We start from the raw sequence: 17145 nt of genomic DNA, 5'->3' as shown, positions 1-17145 counted from the left end.
GTGCTCTGGCCTCAAGTACATCATCTTAGGGCACCAAGTCTTCTGACGTATGTCACTTATAAGGACTTTAAAAGCCATACTGTTCTCCAGATCTGTCCAGAAGTCTAAAGGAAAACCTGCCAAAGAAATTCCTCAGAGAGAATGTCAACTGCCTCAACACAGTTTGCTATACAAATTAGGACCTAGCATCTCAGAGATTTGTGGCACACGTCAGCTCAAAATTTCATTAGCAACTTAAGCCAGAAACTCTCCAGAAAAATGCAAATCCACAGAGAGCCTTGTCCCAACTTCTTTTCCCTTCTGCTTCAGTAGATGCAGTCCTACTATGCATGTAAAAGGCAAGAAGAGGACTTACTGTCGATGGTTACAACACAAAGCATAACTTATTCCTAAGCCAAGCTGGGTTTGACTCAGAAAGCTTCCCAGAATGATGGAAGGCATGACTTCAGGGTGAGTCAACCTTAGTTAATGCACAAAGTAAAGCAGAGAACTATTTAAAGGATTCACTTCTAAGACTGGGCCAAATCAATCTACTTTGTGACGAATCCTGAGTTTCAAACAAGCGATTAGACTTCATCAATGTGGACATCTGTACCATGATCCAAGATATTCCAATGACAGATGCTCAGTGAGAAATCTAAGAGGCAGCCACCCCTAACAGGTTTTCCTTTCTTCTTCCCCTTTTTCATTTTTTTTGTGGGGTAAGTATACTAGAGCACAGAGCCAGAGCCTCACGCATGCTGGGCAAGTGCCTTATCACTAAACTACTTGGCTACATGGTCAACTTTTTTGTTTGTTTCTGCGATAGCATCTCACTATGTACACCAGGCTGGCCTCAAACTCACAGAAATCTGCCTACCTCTGTCTCTTGAACTCTGTAATTAAAAGTGTGTGCGCCTCTCCAACCGTTTTCATTTTCTAGGGTTTTTCTTCGTTTTTTTTTTTTAACACAGGGTCTTAAGATGTAACTGTCTGATCATGTAATTACAAGCTTCCTGTCTCAGTCTAAGAAGCTAGCATTAGAGGCTTATAACACCATGCCAGGCTTCCATGCAGGTTTTAACTATAACATGTTTTTTATCTATATTGTTCCTTGCTGTCCACATCCGCTTTTGTAAAAAGTATGTGTGTCTGTGTGTGAATACGTGCATATGAGTGCACTGTCCTCAGAGGCCAGAGGGTGGATTCCTCTGGAGCTGGAGTTGGTGGTTATGAGCAACCTGTGTGTTCTAGAAACTGTAATTGGATTCTCTGCAATAATACTAGCTTTTAAGCCGGGCGGTGGTGGCGCACGCCTTTAATCCCAGCACTTGGGAGGCAGAGGCAGGCGGATCTTTGTGAGTTCGAGGCCAGCCTGGGCTACCAAGTGAGTTCCAGGAAAGGCACAAAGCTACACAGAGAAACCCTGTCTCGAAAAACCAAAAAAAAAAAAAAAAAAAAAAAACTAGCTTTTAACTGCTGAGCCCACATCTCTAGCCCCCCACATCTACCTAAAGAACCTCTTGAAAATTAAAAGCATAGACTATCTTTCTGCTATTTTTCTCAGATGACCCTTAGTTAACCTCTATAACCTCTTTCTCCCCTTTATGACATTGTATCTATTTATGTTATCATATTTGCAATACTTCATTCTAAGTACTTATAGATCTATTTCTCTAACTATAACATACTTCTGAGGGCAAGACTAACATCATTTACTTCCCTACATGTAGTACCTAGAACAATAGACTACAAAAGTACTAGTTTAATATTTACAGAAATTACCTAAATGGGGAGGGAAAAATGGTTCTCTCAGAAAGTATTAGCTAACCTTAAAATAGTTTTTATAACTGGATAAGTAGGTCAAAGGGTAAAAAGAAAAATACTCATTCACAACCCAAATACATTCCAGCAAGCCCTTTACACTTATTAGAGGAAGTTTCCAGTTTAGTTAAGCTCTAACCTCTCCACAATGAAAGGATTACTCTGAATAACAAGTTCATGAATGCACTTAACTAACTATTTAACACCAAGAGCATGAAATTTCTCCCATGATTTCCACAGGTGGCACCATGAAAATCAAAAACTATTTGCTTTAATACAAGGTGAGTATATACCATGTACAAATGAATAAGTAATACTATCTGTGACCAATACATCGGTTACTTAGCTCTAGGGCAGTTCTAGTCATAAATAACAGAACAAATGTCTAATGGTTCTTATATTAGATGCTTAATACACTTAGATCCACAGACAAAAAATAATTTAAAAATCATGGAGATACTTAAAAATAGAAGTGTTTTTAATTCCTTCTGATCTAGTCTATACACTAATTCTCAGGAGGATAAAACTGAGCAGTAACTTCAATACTAAATATTTATGAGTAAAATAAAAGGCTTCCAAGATGGGAAAAACCCGGAGTATCCCTCAGGAGCCAAAAACAGTCCACAGACTGGAGAAAGACCACAAGCCAAGAAAACAACTATTTCATATTCTTCTTAGCTGAAACATCATATCCAAAATGGTGAAAACAGAGTAGACAGATGAAGTTCTGGAACATTTAAGAGCAGAGCAGAAATGCAGAACAAGAGAACTATGGCTATATCTCCCCAAGAGTAAGGTCAGAAACAAAAACCAATATAGGAAACCATGAGCAAGGCAACAAAGGGGAATCAAGAAGGCTGGTGAGGTCTCTTACCCCACACAACAAGCAGTGTTATTATATAGTCCTTCCTACATCACAGCTGCAGACTGAACAGGGTCCAATGTACCGGACTCACTCTTAGAGGAAGACTCTTCACAAACTAGAAGCTAGATCCTAAGGGACAATTTATAGTACACCCTCACGTCCATGCCAGCTGGCTGCAACTCAGCAGCTGATTGCTCCCTTGTCTAACTTGGTAAGGAGCCAGAGGAGGACTTTTCATAGTCAATGCTCCCATGCTGGAAATTCTCTAGCGCCAGAGTTCTGGCTTAAGTCAGGATATCAGGTTATTCATGAGATGCCAAAACTATATCTTTACATTGGCTTTGAACAACTCTCTCAAGTATACATATTCCATACAGATTCCCACAATCCCCAACATCATCTGGACACTAAAGCCAAAGACAGCAACTTCTCACAGTAGAAACAGCTTTTTAAAGTATGAGTAACATCAAAACAAACTTTTCATAAATTATAAATCCATGTCACTGACTCTTAAAACGGGCAAGTGGACAATACACTCAATAAATAGTTTCCTTAAAATCTACTCTACTTTTTTACTTACTGGGCACTCTCCCTTTTTTACCAGGTACTCAAATTCTCCCTCCCTATTGTTGACTTATTCTATGAAGATCAAACCACAAGTCAGTTTCTCTAAGAGGAAATGATGAACAAAGTGTGTGTGTGTGTGTGTGTGTGTGTGTGTGTGTGTGTGTGTGAGAGAGAGAGAGAGAGAGAGAGAGAGAGAGAGAGAGAGAGAGAGAGAGAGAGAGAAGGGATCAAACCAAAATTCATGGTTCTCAACTGGAATAGCACTCCTCCTCCCAGAGTGTTTGAAAGTATGTGGAGGACACTAATGGCATCTAGTGGGCAGTGCCAAGAATGGTATGGATCTTGCCGTGGCAAGTGTGCAGAATGAACCGTATGATTACAAAGGTGCAAAACCTTTATTAGCAATGTCCTCTTTTGTTTTTCAAGACAGTTTCTCTGTGTAACAGTCCTGGCTGTCCTGAAACTCACCCTGTAGACCAGGCTGGCCTTGAACTCAGAGATCCACCTGCCTCTGCCTCCCATGTGCTGGGATTAAAGGCATGTGTAAGCATGCCCAATCAATAATATATATAATAACTGGTTCCACACTTAAGACCACTGGCTATTAATGAGCTGGGTTTAGTTCCTAGCACCCATGTGGTGGCTCATAACGATGCATAACTCTAGTTCTGGGGGATCTGACACCTGTTGTGGATATCTGTACACTGTGTGAAGGTGTATTACTGTGATTGGTGTAATACAAAGCTGAAGGGCCAGTAGCTAGGCAGGAGGTATAGATGGGACTTCCAGGCAGAGAGGAAGTAGGAGGAGAAATTTAGGCATATAGGGAGATGCCAGGAGACAAGGAAAGGAAAGGGGAGGTATGTGCAAGACGGAAGAGAGGTAACACCATGTGGTAGAATGTAGATTTTAAAATATGGGTTAATTCAAGTTATAAGAGGTAGTGGGACAAGCCTAAGCCAAGGCTGAGCCTTCATAATTAATAGTAAGTCTCTGTGTCATTATTTGCAGGCTGGTGGTCCAAAGAGAAACTACTACTACAGACACCCTCTTCTGGACATTCAGACAAAATACCCATACACATAAAATGAAAGTTCATTTAAAAAATTTACTGGAGCTAGAGAAGTGGCTCAGCTGTTAAGGGCAGGCACTTCTCTTGCATAAGATCTGAGGTTGGTTCCTAGCATACATACTAGACAGCTAAAAACTGCCTACAAATCCAGCTCCAGGATTGGCAACACCTCTGGCTTCTGCCAGCATCTGTACTCACATGTTCATACCTATACACACAACTACAAATAATAAAAAATATTTACAAAAAAAAAAAGTCTTAAAAAGACTAAAAGCTTAACTAGCTAAGAACTGGGGCTGGCAAGATAATTCAGCAGGCAAAGAGGAACATGCTCTTAAGCCTGACAACGTAAGTTCAAATCCCTGGGACCCACACAATGAAGAGAACCAACTCCCACAGATGTCCTTTGACCTCCATAGACACACACAAAATAAGAAAGTAATAATTGGAGGGGGGGGGGACGACACGACGCCTTTAATCTCAGCACTCCAGAGCCAGGCAGATCTCTGTGAGTTCGAGGCCAGCCTGGTCTACAGAGTGAGATCCAGGACAGACACCAAAACTACACAGAGAAACCCTGTCTTGAAAAAACAACAACAATGTCTTGAAACAACAACAACAACAACAAAATAGTAGTAATTTTAATTAAGACTCAAGAATTGAAGAATGTGTCTCATCACCCTTTCTCTTCCTCAGTGCATTTTAGCTGCTTCATGTTTTCTTCTGAATGTTCACTTTCAAACACATTACTGGAAGAACACACAACCCCTGTCCTTCCTCCTCCAGGATGTATTACTCCATACTTGTTGTGCGTGCCACTCAAAAGACTTTTCTGTACAATTACTACCATTAACATTTTCTAAAATGTCTAAACTAAACCAAAGCTTGGAAATTCTGACTGGTATCTGGGTCCTGACTTTCCGGATGGTGACTGAAGGTCATGTGGGGTGGAAAGTGGCCTGTGGGTAACAGAATACACACATGCACGCGAACAGGATATGTTGGTAATCTGGCTTCCTGAGACCTAGTAAGTTGTGAGAGTTCTCACCATCACGCTTGGAGAAGATGAAAAACCTAAAATTGGGAAATGCTGGATTAAAGAAAACGCCAACTCTTAGCATCTGATCTGGCTAACTGTCTGGGAAGGGTACCTTTCCCCCACGCCGTTTTACTTGTCAAGACTGTGAAGTGAGTCAAATGAACTGAAGCGTCTTCACAGTGTGGAAGCTGGGCTTGCAGCACAGCTCATGTCACGTCGCAAGCCCAGAAACACAAAGAGTGTGGTTTTGGTGTTTAACCAGCCTCTACTGCACCCTGGCACTGTTTCTTCCCCCAGAGAACTTTAGAGGAAAGAAATCAACCTCCTATCTTGAAATGAACAGCCAGGATAAAAATAAAGCCCTGAAGTGGTTTGGTGACCGAGGTCATACGGGGTGCCACAGGTCTGAAGGTAGGGCCAGTGTGCTCTGAGAAACTTCAATGCAGTCAACCGCAGAGAAGAGCTCAGCCCCACAGTCCAACATGGTCTAGGAAGCTGCCCTAGGCCTTGTTAGGAGTTGCTCCTCACAGAGCATTTTATATCCTCTGAAAATCCTAGGCCCTGATTCTGACTTTGACAGCAACCTAGCTGAGCTGTTCCTATAGCCTATGAAAAGCAGAGCCAACCTGGAGCCTTGTCATATAGGAGGCTGCCATGAACTCTTGTACGCTTACTGCCAAATCTCCATTCACAGAAGCGTACTTTAAACTTGCTCCCAGGGTGAAGGAATATAGCATGAGATTCACACACTAGAAAAGTCAACTAGAGACTGACAGGAAATCAACTCACGCAAGCCCGGAGAAAAAAAAATCTGATACTCAATTTACAAATATGAAGCATGGCATGGTGGCGTACGCCTTTAATTCCTGTACTTGGGAGGCAGAGGCAGGCGGATCTCTATGAGTTAGAGGCCAGCCTGGTCTACATAGTAAGTTCCAGGACAGCCAAGGCTACACTGTAAGACCCTGTCTCAAAAAACCCAGACCAAACAAACAAACAAACAAACCTAAAACAAATAAAACAAATATGAAATCTTTACATCCATGAAGCCAAAAAATTAATCTTTCTCTGCCATGATCACATAATTATGGGGAACAAAACAACTGAGTTATCAGAGATGAGACATTTGCCTATTAGCAAACACAGAAGTGCAGTTCTTCTTGAACATTCTACACTGCCCAGAGTAAATGAGGGCAAATGCATTTCTGCCCCTTCACATTGGCAAGAGCTCTGAAACTGCAAGCCTAATGCATCATGATGTATGCCCAACATCTAGAATGCACTCCAAAATGTGCCAAGTGATCCTGTCTAAGGAACAGGCTTTGAAACCAAGGCTTTGACCAAGGGTTGTCCTGGGGGATGGAGGAATAACCCATGCTTGTCCTGGGGGAGAAGAAGGAAGAAGGCATTGCTATGTGCCACCCACACATGGCAGCTTTCTTTACATTGTGGCAGTGGCAGCGGCAACAGAAGCTTAGCATACAAACTGCACAAGAGACACTGAAAAGCAAAACAAATAATGGGTCTGAAGAAAATATCAGTACAATTTTTTTTAATTGTAAAAACTCTCAAGAAAATTCAGACTGAACATGTACAAACTCTATACAAAGGCTGCCTAGCTCTAAAAAAAAAAAAAGCACAAAACATTCGAGCCAGATCCACATGCAAATTTTCAGGCAAGAACTATGATTCTCAAACCTTAGGAACCAACATTATCATTACTACCATCTTGCAGATGAGGAGGCTGAAGTTCAGCCAGCTTTGGACTGGTCGTCAGACCTCATAGCTAACAGCTAATAAAATTAGGACTTAAAATCGGGGTTTTCTAAGCCTAGACTCTTAAGTAACCTCTGTATTACCCTGACTCTGACAGGCAAGATACTAAATAAAATTAAGCCAAGTTACCAAAATACCATGCTCTTGAGAGATACATTAGATTGAAAGGAACTATTCACAGAAAACTCACCCAAGTTCACTGGTAATAAAGCGGGAGGGGAGGGGACTTATTACTTACTTATTTTAATAAATTTGGGAAATGTGGCTACTGGGGGTGTTTTCTTTGGGACGATGGCTGACTGTCCATGTATCAGTGGATAGCCCCAAAGCTACGCACATATGCAGCACTAATGGGACTCAGTAGAATTAAAAACAAGAAGACATGAGATTGGAAGGGAGATGTGGAGAGAACCCTAGGAGGACTTAAGGAGGGGAAGAGTAGAGGAAGAATATAATCAAAATATGTTATAGACATGCATGAAATTCTGGGACTTAAAAACCACTATATTAAAAATATATAACACTTCATGACTTTAGTATCTTTACACAGGGGTCATACTAATCTCTGTATCACTTGAACTGCATTATATGAACTACAAAAGCCATAAAATTTAATTAAGGTAATTTAAAAGGTTAAGGAATCAACAATGCAAAAATGACAAGTAAGCAAGAAATTTGAGAAACATCCGCAAAAATGACAAGTAAGCAAGAAATTTGAGAAACATCATTTCCAGAATCTGGAAACATTAGGGAGACCAGCTATGATGGCTGATCTGTGAATCTGACTAGACTGAGAGATGCCAAGGTGCTTAGATTACTAAAGCACATTTCTCTGTGTGTAGCACACGTGGGCATGTACACATATGGATGATTATTTCTACACAGAATAAGCTAAGCAGGGGAAATTGTCCTGAGTAGACAGCACCATTAGATAGACAAAACACAGAGGAAGAGGAAGCCAGCTAACACAGGCATCCTTCTCTCTGCATCCTGGTCACCATTAGGTGAGAGCAGCCTCTGCTGCATGCTCTGGCAACCATGATACTATTGCCTTGCCTCAGCCCAGAGCAATGATTCCAGACAACCATAAGTTGAAACCTCTAAAACCGTGACCAAGAAATCTTTCCTCCCTTTAAGTTCTCTCAGGTATTTTTCACAGTGACAAAAACTAACACATCAGCCCACTGACTTCCTCCCACAATACCACAGCACCAATTGAGAGCAGGCTCTAGGGGAAGGTTCAGCTTCATTCCACCATTCCCGAATTTTTACACTGTCCTTCTTCTGACTTCCTCAGGCACTGGAAATGTATGTGGTGTACATACATACATATAGGCAACACATTCATACACATAAAAAATTTTTAATTTAAAGAAAGAAACCTGAAAAGGGTTGTTTTTTTTTCTTTTTTCTTTCTTTCTTTCTTTCTTTTTTTTTTTTTAAAGTCCTAAGCAGTTCCATTACAACCTTTGCCTTTAAGTGTGAAAATTACTTCTGGTGCTGTAATTTAATATCCTTGATTAATTCACTGACAGCAACAATCCTATGTTCAGATAATAAGTACTCCTGTCGTCTGAAACATAGCTAAGGAAGAGCCACCATGAATGCCCAGCACTCTCTCAATACTGACTCTGAACAGCTTTGTCAGCAGGAGGATTCTAAACAGGACTCTCAATAGGATGCCACTTGCGTTGGCAGGTCCTTCCCAAGCTGGATGTTCAATCCAAACCACATCTCAAGACTTAAAACCAACAGCCCACAAGCTAACCCTCCCACAACCACTCAGAGAAGAGCCATCCAAAGCCCACACCTGGCAGATTGAGAACAAACTAGTTGGAACATTTTATCATTACTAATAACTACATTAAATTAAACGTCCTGTTTATTCATGTGCCCAATTTCTAGTCGTTTATGATAGAAACTCTAGGAATAGCTAAAGGAGACTATTCTAGTAGGGCTGCTAATACTCAAAATTGAACAGCTAATATTAACAAGCAATGCACAAAAAAATTTAAGTTATATAAATTAAATACATGACATATGGTGGGGCATGGTGGTGTAAGAATTTAATTCCATCACTAGGGAGGCAGAGAAGGCAGATCTAGTGAACTCAAGGTTAGCCTAGTCTACAAAGCAAATTCTAGGACAGCCCAGGGCTACAGAGACGTCTTAAAAAACAAAGAGAAAATACATAACATATATGTTTGTAAATAAAATATACAGAACATACAATGAAAGAAGCCTGATGAGAAGATAACAAGTGCAAACAGTTCTGTACAACACTCATGGCAAAAGTAGAATGGGGGGGGGGGGAGCTGGAGAGATGGCTCAGCGGTTAAGAGCACTGGCTGCTCTTCCAGAGGTCCTGAGTTCAATTCCCAGCAACCACATGATGGCTCACAACCATCTGTAATGAGATCTGGTGCCCTCTTCTGGCATTCAGGCAGAACACTGTATACATATTAAATAAATCTTTAAAAAAAAAAATGGAACACAGGACACAGCTCAGTGGTAAGAGAGCTTGCCTAACATGAGATCCTACATTAGATTCAGCACCACACAACACAACACAACAAGAACAAAAGATGAGAAAAACAGGAATTTGTTTCATCATGACCAAGTGTACTGAGGAACATTTTGACCATTAACATACATTTTGTGCTTGCTTATGTGTGATTTTGCTCACAAGAAATACAGGTAAGCACATGTGTCTATTCTCAACACTCAGAAGAAAGGGAAGATCAAGAGTTCAAGGCCAGCACAGGCTCAACTGGGACACTAGAAATTTTCTCCCGGTGAACAAAGCTGCGCAAGTGCACATAAAACACGCACACTGACTACAAGCGTGCCCACCTCCTCCATTCCACACCTGACCACCTCGCTGAAAGCCACGCCTATACACGTCTGTTCAACATCTGCCCTTCTGATTTCACAAAACCCTCCAGAAGCTCACTACCACAAGGAAACTTTCTTTTTACATTACTTAATGTAGTATTTACATATTTATTAAGTGTTTAACACATAGAAAATTGAACAGCTGCTTTTAATTAGGTTCTTGTCTCTTTTTTCTTCAGTATATCACTGAGTAAATCAAGTGTTGGGCCCCCAACTCCATTTCCCCATAAGCCTTGTGTTTTGTTTTTTTGGGTTTTTTGTTTGTTTGTTTTTTTGAGACAGGGTTTCTCTGTGTAGCGTTGGAGCCTGTCCTGGAACTCACTCTGTAGCCCAGGCTGGCCTCCAACTCACAGAGATCCGCCTTCCTCTGCCTCCCCGAGTGCTGGGATTAAAGGCGTACGCCACCACTGCCCAGCTAGCCTTGTGGTTTTTATTGCACAACTTTATACAGCATAGTGATTTCCAGGAATGTTTGTGTTGCATTACAGCAGAACTGACCATATGTCTAATTGATAATTCTAAAAAGCAGATTATTGTATATAGATTAGTTTTGTTAAATAATGTATTTCAGGACTAGGTCAGGTAGCAATGCCTATCATACATGATACCCAGGGTTCAACTGACAGTAACACACATACACATACACATACACACACACTGCTATTTCATGGTTATGAAAGCATGTGTTTACATGCGCAACTTATAGACTATTAGAAAAAGGTCTAAAGTTATATCTACCAAATACTTCACAGTGTTGTCTATGGAGGTAGGAATGTAAGTGATTTTTTCTACAAACTATGTATGCATTTTTATTTGATTTAGAGATGATGAATTAACATAACTTCTTCAATACAAAATATTTCCTTTAAAAAAACAAATACTGCAAGACTAGAGAGAGAGATGACTCAGAGGTTAAGAGTACTTGCTGCTCTTCCAGAGGTCCTGAGTTCAGATCATGGCACACACTTCAGGTAACTCACAACTGCCTGTAATACCAGTTTCAGGGAAACTTGGTAATTTCTGGCCTCCACATGTACCTGCACATGCACACACAGACACATACACCTACGACGTTTCTTAAAAAAAAAAAACCTACAAATACTGCTGGCTGGCACTCAGTGCCAGAGGGTGGTATGCAGGGTACTGAAGGAGAGCTGCCATCAACAGTATTGCTCAGCTGTAGACCCTTTGTGCTACACTATCATGAGTCTGCTGGTGAAGCAGTGAAGTCTGTTATGAAGACAGTCAATCATTTTCCGACTGGATGTGATGTCCACTCCACAGGAGGGAATGCACATATGTATTATGAACCTATTCAAAAGCCTCTGGCTAAGGAGTTATTAGGCCCTAGTGGAGAAGTTACAGATGTTGTTTTGTTAAGTGGACACAATGTGCCGGTCAAACTGCCTTCTAAATATTTTGTTTGTGTTGGGGGTGGGGGTGGGGGGTGGCACATACCTTTAGTCCCAGCACTCAAGAGGCAGAGGCAGGCAGATCTCTGAGTTTGGGGCCAGCCTGGTCTACAGAGCAAGCTCCAGGACAGCCAGGGCTACACAGAGAAACCTTGTCTTGGGGATAAACAACAACAAATGTTTGTGCCCATAGCTCAGTGCTACTGTCAGCTTTAGTCAGAGGTTTGTGTTTGTAGCAGGCTATTGCAGAAACATATAACTGATCAAGTGCTGAGAATAAATGTTGAAGCTGAGCTCTAACAGGACATCTATATCATCCTCTCCAGGGCTCAGAGAACAGCTCAACGGGAAAGCAGAAAGAAATTAAAGAACCCAAGAGAGAGGCACAAGGTGTTGTTCAAAGGACAAGGAATTGCACTCTTGAACTCTGAGCAGCTCTGGTTATCAACACACTCCAAAGAATGGTCTGGTTAACATTCTGCCATGGACTGGGGAGGGAACTGGAAGCCACATCTCTCCCTGAGGCTATAATCACAGTTAATGGATGCCAGGAGAAGAGACATTTACATTTTCGTCACAGATCTAGCCACTGGTAAGGTATCCATGCTCCTATAAATAACCCCTCATCCATATTCCTGCAAGCAATTCCTAAAAAACTCACTGTCCAGGAAGCAACGAAGGGAAGAAGGTGGGCAGGAAGGCAGAAAGAAAAGACAATGGAAGGGAGATGGGAAGAAGAGCAGAGGAAGCGATAAAAGGGTTATTATAGAGGGAAACATGAACAAACATATGCATGTATGAAAAAGTCATCACGAAACCCATTAGTATATATAACATGCTAATAAAAATAATAAAATAAGCCGGGCAGTGGTAATGCATTCCTTTAATCCCAGCACTTTGGGAGACAGTCAGGCAGATCTCTGAGTTCAAGGCCAGCCTGGTCTACAAAGTAGTTCCAGGACAGCATGAGCTGTTACACAGAGAAATCTTGTCTCAAAAAAGATATAATAATAATAATAAATTGTTTATTTTTAATTATGTTTACATGTATATGTGCATGTGTCAGTGACTATGGAGACCAGAAGTGTCAGATTCCTTGAAGCTGAAGTTCCAAGTAGTTGGGAGTCACCTAATGTGAGTTCTGGAATTTAAACATGTGTCCTCTAGAAGACTAACAAGCACTCTTAACCACTGAAACACCTCTCCAGCCCCAAAACCTTCGACTTTTAAAGTCTTCATATGTTATCAAAGGAGAGATTCCACATCTATCTGAAAGAGCTATACAAGTATTGCTTTTTTTAGCCAGGCAGTGGATGCACAGACCTTTAATCCCAGCACTCAGGAGGCAGAGGCAGGCGGATCTCTGAGTTCGATGCCAGCCTGGTCTACAGAGTGAGTTCCAGGACAGCCAGGGTTACACAGAGAAACCCTGTCTCAAAAAACCAAGAAAAAAAAAAAAGGTATCTTTTCCTTTTCTTTTTTTTTGGTTTTTAGAGACAGAGTTTCTGTGTGTGTAGCCATGGCTATGCTCTGTGTAGATAGATAAGGCTGGACTTGAACTCAAGAGTGCTGGGACTACAAGTGTGACTCAATTTTCTTTTTCTTTCTTTCTTTTTTTTCCATTACAAACCCCTTCATGAGATTTAAACAAAAACACCTTGTGATACTGAATTAGGAAATGTAAGAATCCAGCTCTATTCTACTAGTCTACCTTAAAAATGTAGAGAAAAGGCCATTTTTCTTAGTATGGGGGAATGTTTTATCTTTTGAGGGTTTTTTTTTTTTTGTATATTTGCATGCTTTTTTTTTAAAAAAGAACTGTCATTAAACATTTAATGAGGTTATCAGTATTATTAATAAATAAACGTTTATTTTTTGAAAAATAAATGTTTGTTCCACTGGAAGGTCACTTTGGTCATTACATGGACCTGATTAAGTCTCCCCAGATGCCCTCAGTACTTGACTTCCAAATCTCAATACTTACAAGCTCTGGTCCCTGCTGCTTTCTCTTCCTTCTTCCCTCGGATACCCAAGATCTACTGACACCTACTTAGGGTCGTTCCATATAGGCACTGCAGACCCAGCAAACTGACTGGACTCTTACGGAGTCTTTAATCCAGCAAGGGACAGGTCTTGGAAACAGTAAACAGTAACAGTAACATCCAAACCAACATCTATTATCATTATCTTTTGTTTTGTTTTATTTTTTGAGACAGTGTCTCACTAGGTAACTCTGACTGTACTGGAACTATACAGAACAGGCTGGCCTCAAACTCAGATTCTCCTACCTCTGCCTCCCACATGCTGGAATTAAAAGCATGTGCCACCTACTTCACCAATTAGAAAAGTAACAACACGAGGATTAGGGAGCTGGGGGATTTAGCTAGCTCAGTAGATTTAAGTGTTTACTGCGCAATTACGAGGACCTGAGTTCAGATCCCAGCCCAGGCAAGGCAGAATATGTACTCGTATATAACTCTACCTAGGGTTAGGGACAGAAGGAGACAGAGAGAAAAAGACACTTGACCTGACACTGACCTCAAGCCTCCACACCGGCATACACACATCATACACTCACAATGAGAAATAGCTAATCTTGGGTATTAGAGAAATACTCCCTCGGGGTGGAGGGGAGTAGAACTCTAGGCTGAGACTTCACAGATAACATGAATGGGGCTGAGACTGGCAAAACTAGTGAGAAGTACACTGTGTCGGAGAGAGAGTATCACCTGGAGGTGCTGGAAGAAGACTTTGATACTGTATCGTGACCTTTCAAGATACAAGGGTGGATATAGGCGGGGTCAGATGCTGAGGGGCCCAAAAGAGTGTGCAAGACGTTTAGACTTGATTCGAAGACAAACTAAAGACTTCAAAGACAAGCTATGGAGATGGCTCAGGAGGTAAAATGCCTACCATGTAAGCATGAGGACCTGAGTCTGGGTCCCCTGAACCCATTTAAAGGTGGGGACAGTGGGACAAGCCTATAATCCCAGCATCAAGAAAGTGGAGACAGGCAGGTCCCTGGGACTCACTGGCCGGCCAGACTAGATGATCAGGTGAGCTCTAGGTTCAGTGAAAGACTCTTGTTTCAAAAAAGGTGAAGAGTAACTGAAGACACCCAGTGTCAACTCGGCTTCCACCTGTGCAAAGACTTTCAAGAAGAAAATAAAATCACCAGAAATGTGTATTTGGAAAAAAAAAAAATTGAAGTATTTTTGGAAGCTCATTTAAGGGTACATCTTAAAAGGTAAGATCTGCATGGTGGTTCATTCATGCCTTTAATCCTAGCTCTCAAAAGGCAGAGGAAGGAAGATTTCTGTGAGTTCCAGGCCAGCTTGGTCTACATAGTGAGTTCCATAACAGCCAGACTACATCGAGGATCCTTGTCTCAAAACTTCAATAATAAATGAGTTCTGTGAAGGATTACAAATGTGGGAGACAGTACACGGCAGCACACGGCAGCACACGACGGTACACGGGGGCAGCAGTGAGAAGGCAGAGGTCATGAATTCCAGTGCATTCACGACAGATGGAGCAGTGCCCGGTACTGACTCAATGTAGAAGAGGAAGGAAGCGGTAAAAGACAGCTGCATCTCTGTCAAGAACTCCTCTCACATCTGATCCCCAGCCATACTCTAAGTACTCAAGGTCCCTGGGCCCATGCTTTCAGGCTCTCACTGCAGTGCAGAAATGCCCCAACTCTGCACTTCACCCTCCCTAAGCATGCCCAGAGCAGGGACACTGACTGAGCTTTGTCACAACATTTGCCACACTGCACTGTAATCACACACAGTGGAGACTGTTCAACGTGGGCACATATTCTAAGAAAAGCACTGTTAGGCAACTTCATCACTGTACAAACATTACAGAGTCTTACACAAACTCAGACAGCAACCTCACTAGGGAGGTACCAGAAGGCAGACATTAGGAAATGGGTAATACTGAAGGACCACCATTGTATTTGTGGTCCATCTCTGAGAGAAATACCACTGCATAGCACCTGACAAAATTTAGGTTTCTGTCTTCCCCATGGCCAGTGCTTCTAAGGTTAAAAATCAGCATTAGCTGCTTTACTAGCTCCATACTCAATAACTAATTATGAAGCTGTGTGCCACTATGAGCAGAAAAGGCAAGCTAAGATTTTGGAACCTACTGCAAGAAAGGAAAAAAATAAATAAAACACCACAGAAGCTGACTGGGGTCTGAGACTGAGGCAGAAACAGCCATGTGGTTTCCACAGTAGATAAAAATGACGTCAAAAGTACAAGCTTCTTCCTCAAAAATGCTAATAGTCTAGAAAGAAAATCCAAAACTCAAAGATGTAATTTTTTTTAATTAAAGAATTTTTACTCATGATGATATATAGGCTAAAAACACAAAATAGCTACCCAAGTAGTTTAGAGAACAAATTGTCACATTTTACTCTATATATACTTACAACTACTTGGAATTTTTACTTTGGAAGATATTCATGTATTTGAATAATTCAAATAATTGGACTTGGGAATGTAACTCAGCAGCAGAATATTTCTCTACCACATTCAAGACCCTGGGTTGAATCCCAACAACACACACACCATTAATATAATTAACAGAGCTGGGCATGGTAGTGTATAATTATAAGGTCAGCAACTCAGGAAGTAAAAAGAGTTCAAGATCATCCTCAGCTACATAGGAGTTTAAGGTCAGCCTAAGCTATGACACTCTAAGAACAAAAACAAAAGGCTGGGAGCATCTGCCAGGAGGTGGTAGCGCACACCTTAAATCCCAGCACTTGGGAGGCAGAGGCAGGCAGATCTCGGTGAGTTTGAGGCCAGCCTGGTCTGCAGAGTGAGATCCAGGACAGGCACCAAAACTACACAAAGAAATCCTGTCTCAAAAAACAAAAACAGGGACTGGAGAGATGGCTCAGAGGTTAAGAGCACTGGCTGCTGGTTGCTCTTCCAGATGGTCCTGACTGAGTTCAATTCCCAGCAACCACATGGTGGCTCACAACCATCTATAATGAGATCTGGTGCCCTCTTCTGGCCTGCAGGCATACATGCGGACAGAACACTGTATACATAATAAATAAATAAAACAAAAAAAGAGCCTCTAAAGGATGGTTCTTAACTGAGAGGCATGGGGGTTGGCCCGGCTCACTAGCCTAATCCTCACCTTTCTTTAAAAAAAAAAAAAAAAAAAAGGCTGGGAGCATAGCTTAGCTTGGGAGAATGCTTGCCTACAACGTACAAGGCTCCAAGTATGATCCCAAGCACTATTTAAAAACTAGATGGGGTGGCCCACACCAATAGCCTATAATACCAGCACTTGGGAGGTAGAAACAGGAGGATTATAAGTTCAAGGTTGGGCTAGCAAGATGGTTCAGTGGGTTCAGTGCTTGCTGCCAAGCCTGACAACAGGAGTTCAATCCCTGGAACTTACATAGTGGAAGAAGAGAACTGACTCATGCAGGTTGCTCTCTGACCTGGTGTTTACAAGTGAACACACACAAATAAATAAATGCAAGAAAAAAAGGACTTAAGTCTATGTGGTGTACATCTGTAATCCTGGCACTAATACTGTGAGAGACTGTCTCAACAAAGTAGAAGTTGAGAACCACCTCTTAGAAGGTGACCTATGACTTCCACAAGCTAACCATGGCATGAGTGCACACACATGAAAACTAAATAAAATTAGGGCAAGTGAGACGATTCAGGGGGTAAAGGCTTGCTTG

The 17145-nt window shown here is 41.5% G+C and overlaps 1 protein-coding gene across 6 annotated transcripts in view; it reads right to left on the bottom strand.

Annotated features, from left to right (window-relative positions):
- The window catches only part of Smg6 (SMG6 nonsense mediated mRNA decay factor), a 253280-nt gene that overhangs the window by 210690 nt on the left and 25445 nt on the right, over positions 1-17145 (bottom strand). The window contains exon 1 of one of the 6 annotated variants that reach the window (XM_076542883.1): positions 2678-2696. The exons of the other annotated variants lie outside the window; for them this stretch is intronic. The gene's annotated coding sequence lies outside the window, so the exon portion shown is untranslated. Of the gene's footprint in view, positions 1-2677; positions 2697-17145 lie in introns of those variants that run through there. 6 annotated transcript variants of the gene reach the window in all.

The sequence above is a fragment of the Peromyscus maniculatus genome, chromosome 8 (genome assembly GCF_049852395.1).
Source record: "Peromyscus maniculatus bairdii isolate BWxNUB_F1_BW_parent chromosome 8, HU_Pman_BW_mat_3.1, whole genome shotgun sequence".
In the NCBI taxonomy this organism is placed as follows: Eukaryota; Metazoa; Chordata; class Mammalia; order Rodentia; family Cricetidae; genus Peromyscus; species Peromyscus maniculatus.
The sequence above is the reverse complement of the archived record's forward strand: the minus strand, read 5'-3'. Positions and strand labels throughout refer to the sequence as shown.